An 8,422-nucleotide genomic window follows, 5' to 3' on the forward strand; every position below is an offset into this window, starting at 1 on the left:
GTGGAAATGAGGTACCCAATTCATTTTTTCCAATTAAGGGGCAATTTAGCATATTCAATCCACCTACCTCGCACATCATTGGGTTGTGGGGCGAAACCCACGCAAACACGGGGAGAATGTGCAAACTCCACACGGACAGTGACCCAGAGCCGGGATCGAACCTGGGACCTCGGCGCCGTGAGACAGCAGTGCCACCACTGCGCGCCACCGTGCTGCCCCGGTTTAGTATTATCAAATTTCAACCCCCGCCCCAAACACACACACAATACAGAGAAGCAAAGAGTGGAAATGAGGTGCGTAAAAAATACGTAAAGTAAAAAAGATAATAATCTTTTTGTAGATGCTTCTGTGCTGCACGCCTGTCTTCAAATTAAGATTTTTGTTTAAGGTTTTCTGTTTCCAGACTGTAGGGCTTTTACCTGTAGACTCATTCATATCGTGGCAGTTTGTGAAATACTTTGGCTTTTCATGAGAGAGATGATGAAGATCCTTTCTTCTGATTATCCAGGGCTCCAACTGTGCTCCCTGGGATCTCTGCAATTCATCCCAACGCGTCTGATCTATTTCAGTACCAGTTCCAGTGAAGGGCATGGTTAGAGCTGTGCTTTACGTGGTAGCGTGGCCGAGTGGTTTAAGTTGCCCGTCTCCGCGGAGGCGTGGATTCGAATCCCACCGGTGCCAGAAGTGCTCTCCCCATTTTGGAGATATCTTAGATTGAATACAGAGCGCTCTGCCTGACTGAAAAAGAAAGAAGAGACACAATGCAAAATGAAGTCTTCTTGCAGAATGGAGTGTGTCTCGGAATTGAGATTCATCCACAGATCTGGCACTGGAATGCTGAATGACAGACCAAGGTCCCACTGATTATATATCAACAACTGGAGATCAGGGTCTAATTTTCCTGTTTCTCCCAGATACTGATTGCAGGTATATAAACTGCGTCAATTTTCCACAGTCACACTCTTTCCAGTCTCGTGTTGTTGTTAAGCTTTGCCGTCTTTAAACTCTTGCTGCACATTTTATGGCTTCTGATGAGACCACATCTAGACAACTGTGTGCTGTTCTCGTCGGCACATTGGTGAGATGATATATTTGCAATAGAAACCTTGCAATGAAAGTATGTTTTTTACTGGGAGGAGGGGGTTGCCCTATGATAGAGGCTGATTAAACTGAGCAGAAATGCTCTATGGTTTAGAAAAATGAGAGGTGATCTCATTGAAAGCGACACAATTCTGAATGGATTTTATTGAGTGGACGCTAAGAGATTGTTTCCACTGGTCCGTAAATCGAAAACAGGGTGGCACACACTCAGGATACAAACACTCCCTCCCATTCATACCCCATTCCCCTTTCCCTGTCTGTGACCTTGGCTGCTTTCAAGAAAATCCAATTAGAGGTCATTTTCGTTGCTAATTCACTTACACTGCCCATCTTTCGCTAGTCGGGGTGAGATCGATGCAGGTACGGGAGAATGTGTAAAGAGAAAACGGGCAGTGACCCGGGTCTGCGATAGAACCCTGGTCCTCGACAGCTTGCCTGTGAAGTTTATGAAGATCTGCAACATCTGTGGTGGTCAGTAATTGATACTTTCTCTGTTTTTTTTTTGATTGCGGGTCCTGTACTCAAGACTGATTGCTCTCGCCAAATGGTGAACTGAATATCATATATTTTATGGCACAACACACAGATCTCAGGAACATCTTGTGAAATGCCCTTTCTGATATAAAATCAACAGGAAGGTTTGTTGCCATTTCGGTCAGGAGATTCAGAAAGAGGCGAGGTAAAGGACAGTTGAAATGGTGCGAGCCTTCGTTGCAACCCATTGTGTTTCTGACTGGAGATGATTTCTGTTTGTTTCTCGGTTCAGGATGATCTGATTCGCTGGAGAAGACTCGATATTGCTAAGGGCTCATCCCAGCGCCTTTGCTTCTGATCAATTTCAGTATAAGTGCCATTGAAGGGCATGATTAGCAGAGCGGTTCTTGTAGCATCGTGACCGAGTTGTCAAAGGCGTTGGTTTAAGGCTCTGCGAGGGGCGTGGGTTCGAATCCCACTGCTGTCTCAAGTGACCTTAGTTTCGGAAATTGCTTAGACTGAATACAGATGGTATGCGCTGTATTCAACTGAAAAGGGAAGAAAGAGGAGAGACAATGCGAATATCAACAGTTCTTGGGGAATGGAGCATGTGTCGTACTTGAGGCTCGTCCACAGATCTGGCACTGGAATGCTGAATGGCAGTCGGCACCACTGATTTCACAGCAACAAGTGGATTGCAAATCGTCAACTTTATCATCGTCGAATTTACAGTGCAGAAGGAGGCCATTCGGCCCATCGAGTCTGCACCGGCTCTTGGAAAGAGCACCCTATCCAAGATCAACACCTCCACCCTATCCCCATAACCCAGTAACCACATCCAACACTAAGGGCAATTTTGGACACTCGGGGTAATTGATCATGGCCAATCCACCTAACCTGCACATCTTTGGACTGTGGGAGGAAACCGGAGCACCTGGAGGAAACCCACGCACACACGGGGAGGATGTGCAGACTCCACACAGACAGTGACCCAAGCCGGAATCGACCCTGGAGCTGTGAAGCGATTGTGCTATCCACAACGCTACCGTTCTGCCCTGTTGGGGATAGAAGAGTCATACTGACTCGATATTATAACTCTCATTCCCTCTTCACAGATGCTGCTTTTTCTATTTTCCTTTCAAATTTCCAGTGTCCACAATATTATTTGTTTAATGTATGCGCGTATGCGAATTCAGTTGTTCTAACTTAATTCACATATACTTCTCATCATTCCTCATTCTAACCAGGCAGGTACAGAATTAACCTGCTTAGCCATGCAAACTGTACGTTATGTTTCCATTGCAGACTTCCATCATCATTGTTAGGTTTCTCCGACAAGGCGACATCAAAGAAAGAACAAGAACAAAGAAAATTACAGCACAGGAACAGGCCCTTCGGCCCTTCCAGCCTGCGCCGATCCAGGTCCTTTATCTAAACCTGTCGCCTATTTTATAAGGATCTACTTCCCTCTGTTCCCCGCCCGTTCATATATCTGTCTAGATGCATCTTAAATGATGCTATCATGCCCACATCTACCACCTCCGCTGGCAAAGCATTCCAGGCACTCACCACCCTCTGCGTAAAAATCTTTCCACGCACATCTCCCTTAAACTTTCCCCCTCTCACCTTGAAATCGTGACCCCTTGTAATTGACACCCCCACTCTTGGAAAAAGCTTGTTGCTATCCACCCTGTCCATACCTCTCTTAATTTTGTAGACCCCAATCAGGTCCCGCCTCAACCTCCGTCTTTCCAACGAAAACAATCCTAATCTACTCAACCTTTCTTCATAGCTAGCACCCTCCATACCAGGCAACGTCCTGGCGAATCTCCTCTGTGCCCTCTCTAAAGCATCCACATCCTTCTGGTAATGTGGCGACCAGAACTGCACGCAGTGTTCCAAATGTGGCCTAACCAAAGTCCTACACAACTGTAACATGACCTGCCGACTCTTGTAGTACAAGCGGCTGCTTCAGTCAAGAACAGCACCGATTCCTGTGAGCTGATACATTTGACACAGAGTCTCACCACAATTGAAATTAAGAATTATTTTTCAGTAAGACACCCGGAGTATTTGGTCCTTAGCTGCCCAATATCAACAGTCACCAGTGTTTGAAATGTAAACTCAATTAAGTTCATTAATAACTATAATTATAATTAAATATGCCACAAATGCAACAGGTTAAATATGACCTCATTCATAACCCACCCCCCAGAACCCCCTCCACCCCTATACATAATAGGGCAACACAAGGTATACAATGTAACTACATAAGCACCGGCATCGGATGAAGCATACAGAGTGTAGTGTTAATTAGGTCAGCCCATAAGAGGGTCATTTAGGAGTCTGGTAACAGCGGGGAAGAAGCTGTTTTTGAGTCTGTTCATACGTGTTCTCAGACTTCTGTATCTCCTGCCGGATGGAAGCAGTTGGAAGAGTGAGTAAGCCGGGTGGGAGGTGTCGTTGAATATGCTGCCCACTTTCCCTAGGCAGCGAGAGGTGTAGATGGAGTCAATGGATGGTGATGTGTTATATATGTTGGATTAACACTGCTTTTCAATCTGTGCATACCTTTGCTCGGTCGGAGTCATGGACCTGGATGCATATGCCACTGGAGCCCAGGACGAGGAGTCATCTTTCTGGAGGAGCAACGCTTGCACCCGTGGGTATTTTCATTTCCTTGGTCGGGTCAAAGAACGCCAGGACTGGGGCCGTGGTGAGCTTTGCCTTGAGCTCCATCCACTCCGCTTGATGTGTTGGTGTCCACTGGAATACTGTGGTCTTTTTTACTGAATGCCGGAGGGCTGTGGTGTGGATGGCATGTTAGGAATGAATTTTCCCAAAAAATTCACTATCCGCAGGAAGCGTAGTACCGCCTTTTTGTCCTCTGGGGTCTTTATGGCATTGATTGCCATTAGTTTGTCGGAATCAGGTTGCACATCCTGCTGGGATATTTGGTCACCCAGAAATTTGATTGATGACAGACCAAATGAGCATTTGGCCCTATTTAGCTTGAGGCCATTCTCGTGGTCCCTTTTAAAGACCGGTTTAAGCCGATCTATGTGCTCCTCGGGGGTTGTGAACCAGATTATCACGTCATCCACATAGACTCGCACACCCTCGATGCCCTCCATCATTTGCTCCATTATGCGGTGAATGACTTTGGAGGCTGAAATGATACCGAAAGGCACGCGGTTGTAACAGTACCTGCCAAACGGGCTGTTAAACATGCAGAGTTTCCTGCTGGAGTCGTCCGGTTGTATCTGCCAGAAACCACGTGAGGCGTCCAGCTTGGTAAAGAATTTGGCATGTGCCATCTCAGAGGTTAATTCTTCCTGCTTCGGGATCGGCTAATGCTCCCTCATGATGTTGCGACTGAGGTCTTTGGGATCGATACAGATTAGTATTTTGCCTGAGAGCTTCTTCACGCAGACCATGGAGCTGACCCAGTCTGTTGGTTCCGTGACCCTTGATATGATGCCCTGGCTTTGGAGCTCTTGCAGCTGCGCTTTGAAACAATCCTTTAGAGGAGCCGGCACCGGCGTGGTGCATGAATGACTGGGGTGCCATCCGACTTGAGTAGTATTTTGTAGCGATACGGGAGCGTGCTCATCCCATTGACCACATCGGGATATTGCGTGAGGATGTCGTCTATGCGAGCCTGTAGATTCACATGAGATGAGGTAGTCGGAGATGCAGAGGACATGGCATTGATTCGCTGTACCAGATTAAGGAGTTTACATGCATGGGCACCGCGGTAGCAGGGATGCCTTGTCAGGCCTCACAATCTCGAATCTTAACGTCGCTGTGATTGCCTTGTGCGATACAACTAGATGACACGATCGACTAGCAGCTATAGCATTGCCATTGTAATCAAGGAGCTGGCAGGCTGGCGAAAGAATTTTGGGTTGGTCTCGGATGCTGTCAAGGTCTGCCCGGGATATGCGGTTTGCAGACTCACCAGTGTCCAGTTTCAATTGGATTCTGCACTGATTCACTTTAACGACAGCGCGCCATTCATCACCAGAATCCACACTTACGATTGAGAGGCGCTTTGCATGTGTGGAGGAGACATTCTCACGTGTGGTGATAATGCCCACCTGATATGGAGACTCGAGGCAGTCATCATTTGGGTCCGTTGGGCTTTCCGCATCGGAATCCTGCATGCCTTGCTGTATGCAGTGGACAGGTCTGCATTGCAGCTGGGATCGCTGGCTTTTTACCAGTGAAGCGGACCTGCATAAGGCCACATAATGCCCAGGCTTTCCACATTGTAGACATTGGCTTCCTTTGATTGCCGCTTTAAATGGGCGGAGCCACAATTTTGGCACATCATGTGCTGACTTCAGTGCATTCCGTGCGCCTTTGCGCCTGCACAGTGCGGTCGGCCGACGTTCGCACATGCGCAGTAGGGTTTTCAGCGCATTGTCCTCCCAGTCGCAGTGCGCGGGGCCCCGTGGAAAGCCCCCGAAACGGCCACTGAAACCCGCGAAATGGCCACTCTCCTCAATGCTCAGGCCCTGCAGCCTAGCGATGGCCTGTACACTTTCTGCCTTGTGGGAGGCTAGTTTTGCCATTTTTGCCACCTTGATGTGGGAGTAGCGATTTCTGGCATGTTCATGGACAACGCACGTTTCAATGGCGACCGGGGGGTCATACGTTTGATTTTAAGGAGCTGCTCCTGCAGGGAGTCGAAATGGATCCCGAAAACGATCTAATACCCGATCATGGAATCAGCAGTCGAGTCCTAGTTACATGACTGCGCTAAGATGCGCAGGTCAAAGCTCTCATTCACCTCGACTTCACAGTGACTGTCGAGTTTTTGCAGAATCGTCTGGAACTTTGCTTTATCTTCTCCTTGGGCAAACATGAGCGAGTTAAAGATGTGGATGGTCTGAGCCCCCGCCGTCGACAGAAGCAGCGCAATTTTCCTGGCATCTGATGCTTCCTCGAGGTCGGGTACCGCTAGGTGTAGGAGGAAGACCCTCCAGTTGGCGCCGAGGTTGCCGGAGATCCGGAGCTGCGGAGGGGCCTGGATTTTTTTCATACCGCTGGCTGTTTGCTACTTGCTTTCTGGTCATTTCAGATTTGCTCGAGTTAGGTCAGTAGAGTTGTTGTTTTTTTGGAATTTTTTTATTTAATACGAATTTGTAACATTTACAGAGAAAAAAAGGCCCAATGCAAAGAGCCTTAACATAGTGAAAACGAACAGTGCGAAAGAATAAATATGTTAATAAGGCACTTCCCCTGTCAGCTCTGTTTGCACATGCCACACGTGTTCAACTAAACTAACGTTGCTCTAACACTCCCCCCCCCCCCCCCCCCTCGGGTGCTGCTGCTGTCGGTTTCTTGCGCTGTTGTCTCGGAGTCTGCAAGCGCCTTTCTCCCCCGGGGGATCCCTGGTCACTCCCCCCACCTTGCCAACTTAAGTCTCCTCTGCTCTACTTCTCAGCTGCCCCTCCTCGACCTCCCCTGCCCCCTGAGGCCTGACCTGCCAGGTCAGCCCTGTGCTTGGCCCCTAGCCCGCCCCTCCTCCTACTCTCCCTGGTGCCCCCTGACCTACGCTAGCAATGCTGACACCTGCCCTTCGCGCCTGACTGTCTCCCGCTCGAGCACTCGGGCCCTCCCCACACACACCAAGGACCCATTAACCTGATTGTATCTCCCCGTGCCCTTTGAAGTCCCTTAACCAGCACCTAGCCCATCCCCCTATCAGAGGCCCCATCTCCTGCCAAAAGGTATCAAGTGCAGGGCCCCCTTTGCAGGGCCCCTCTCTCTCTCCCCCCCCCCCCCCCCCCCCCCGTTGCAATCTCCCCAAAACACCCTAAGCAGTGCGCCCTCCAGCCCCCGCTCTCTGTCCAGGCTGGAAACAATCTTGGATAAAACATTGCAGTACAGGATAATCTAACAAACCGCCGGCACACAAAAGCTCTGAGAGCCCAGGGTCCTTTAGTTCAAGTCCTGCTTCTTCTTTTAATAAAAGTCCACTCCTAGTCAGAGCAAGTTAGGTTAACAGAGCACCGCCACTGTACAGCACTAAAAAATCCAAGTGCCCGTTAGTTCAAGTCCAGCTTCTTATCTTTAATGAAAGCACACACCTGTCCTGGTGTCTCAAAATAGTAGTGGAGTTCCTCAAATGTAACCCAAAGCTTCACAAGATACAGCATTCCAAACCTTACCACTTTTTGTAGAGGGCTGCCTTTACCTTGATGAATCCTGCACGCCTCTTGGCCAGCTCCATTCCCAAGTCCTGGTAAATGCGCACCTCGCAGTTCTCCCATCTGCTGCTCCTCTCCATCTTGGCCCATCACAGCACACGTTCCCTGTCAGCAAGCCGGTAAAAGCAGACCACCAAGGCCCTCGGTCGGTTGCCCATCCTGGGCTTCCTTCCTCTATGCGCCCCAACCAACTCCAGGGGTCGAGGGAAAGCCTCTGGTCTCATCAGCGCCTTGAGCATACCCGTCACATATGCACACACATCCGATCCCTCGCAGCCCTCGGGGAGGCCAACAGTCCTCAAATTCTGCCTCCTGGCTCTGTCCCCCAGCTCTTCAAGCTTCTCCTCCATCCTTCTTTGGCGGGCGTTCAGCTCCTCCACGTCGTGCTCCAGCTCCGTTACCGTGTCAGCCTGGCTGGAGAGCTTCACCTCGACCTCCCTGAGCGCCAACCCTTGAACCGCCTGTGTCTCGGCCATTTGGTCCATTACCGCTCTCATCGGTTCCAATGTGTCCTTCTTCAGGTCGGCGAAGCAATTCCTGAAGAACTCCATCTGTTGCTCCCTTGGCCAGTGAGACTCTGCTCCCTGGTCCCTGCCGTCCGCCATGCTTCGCCACCTGGTCTGGGGTCC

Source organism: Scyliorhinus torazame, chromosome 5, assembly GCF_047496885.1.
Source record: "Scyliorhinus torazame isolate Kashiwa2021f chromosome 5, sScyTor2.1, whole genome shotgun sequence".
NCBI lineage: Eukaryota > Metazoa > Chordata > Chondrichthyes > Carcharhiniformes > Scyliorhinidae > Scyliorhinus > Scyliorhinus torazame.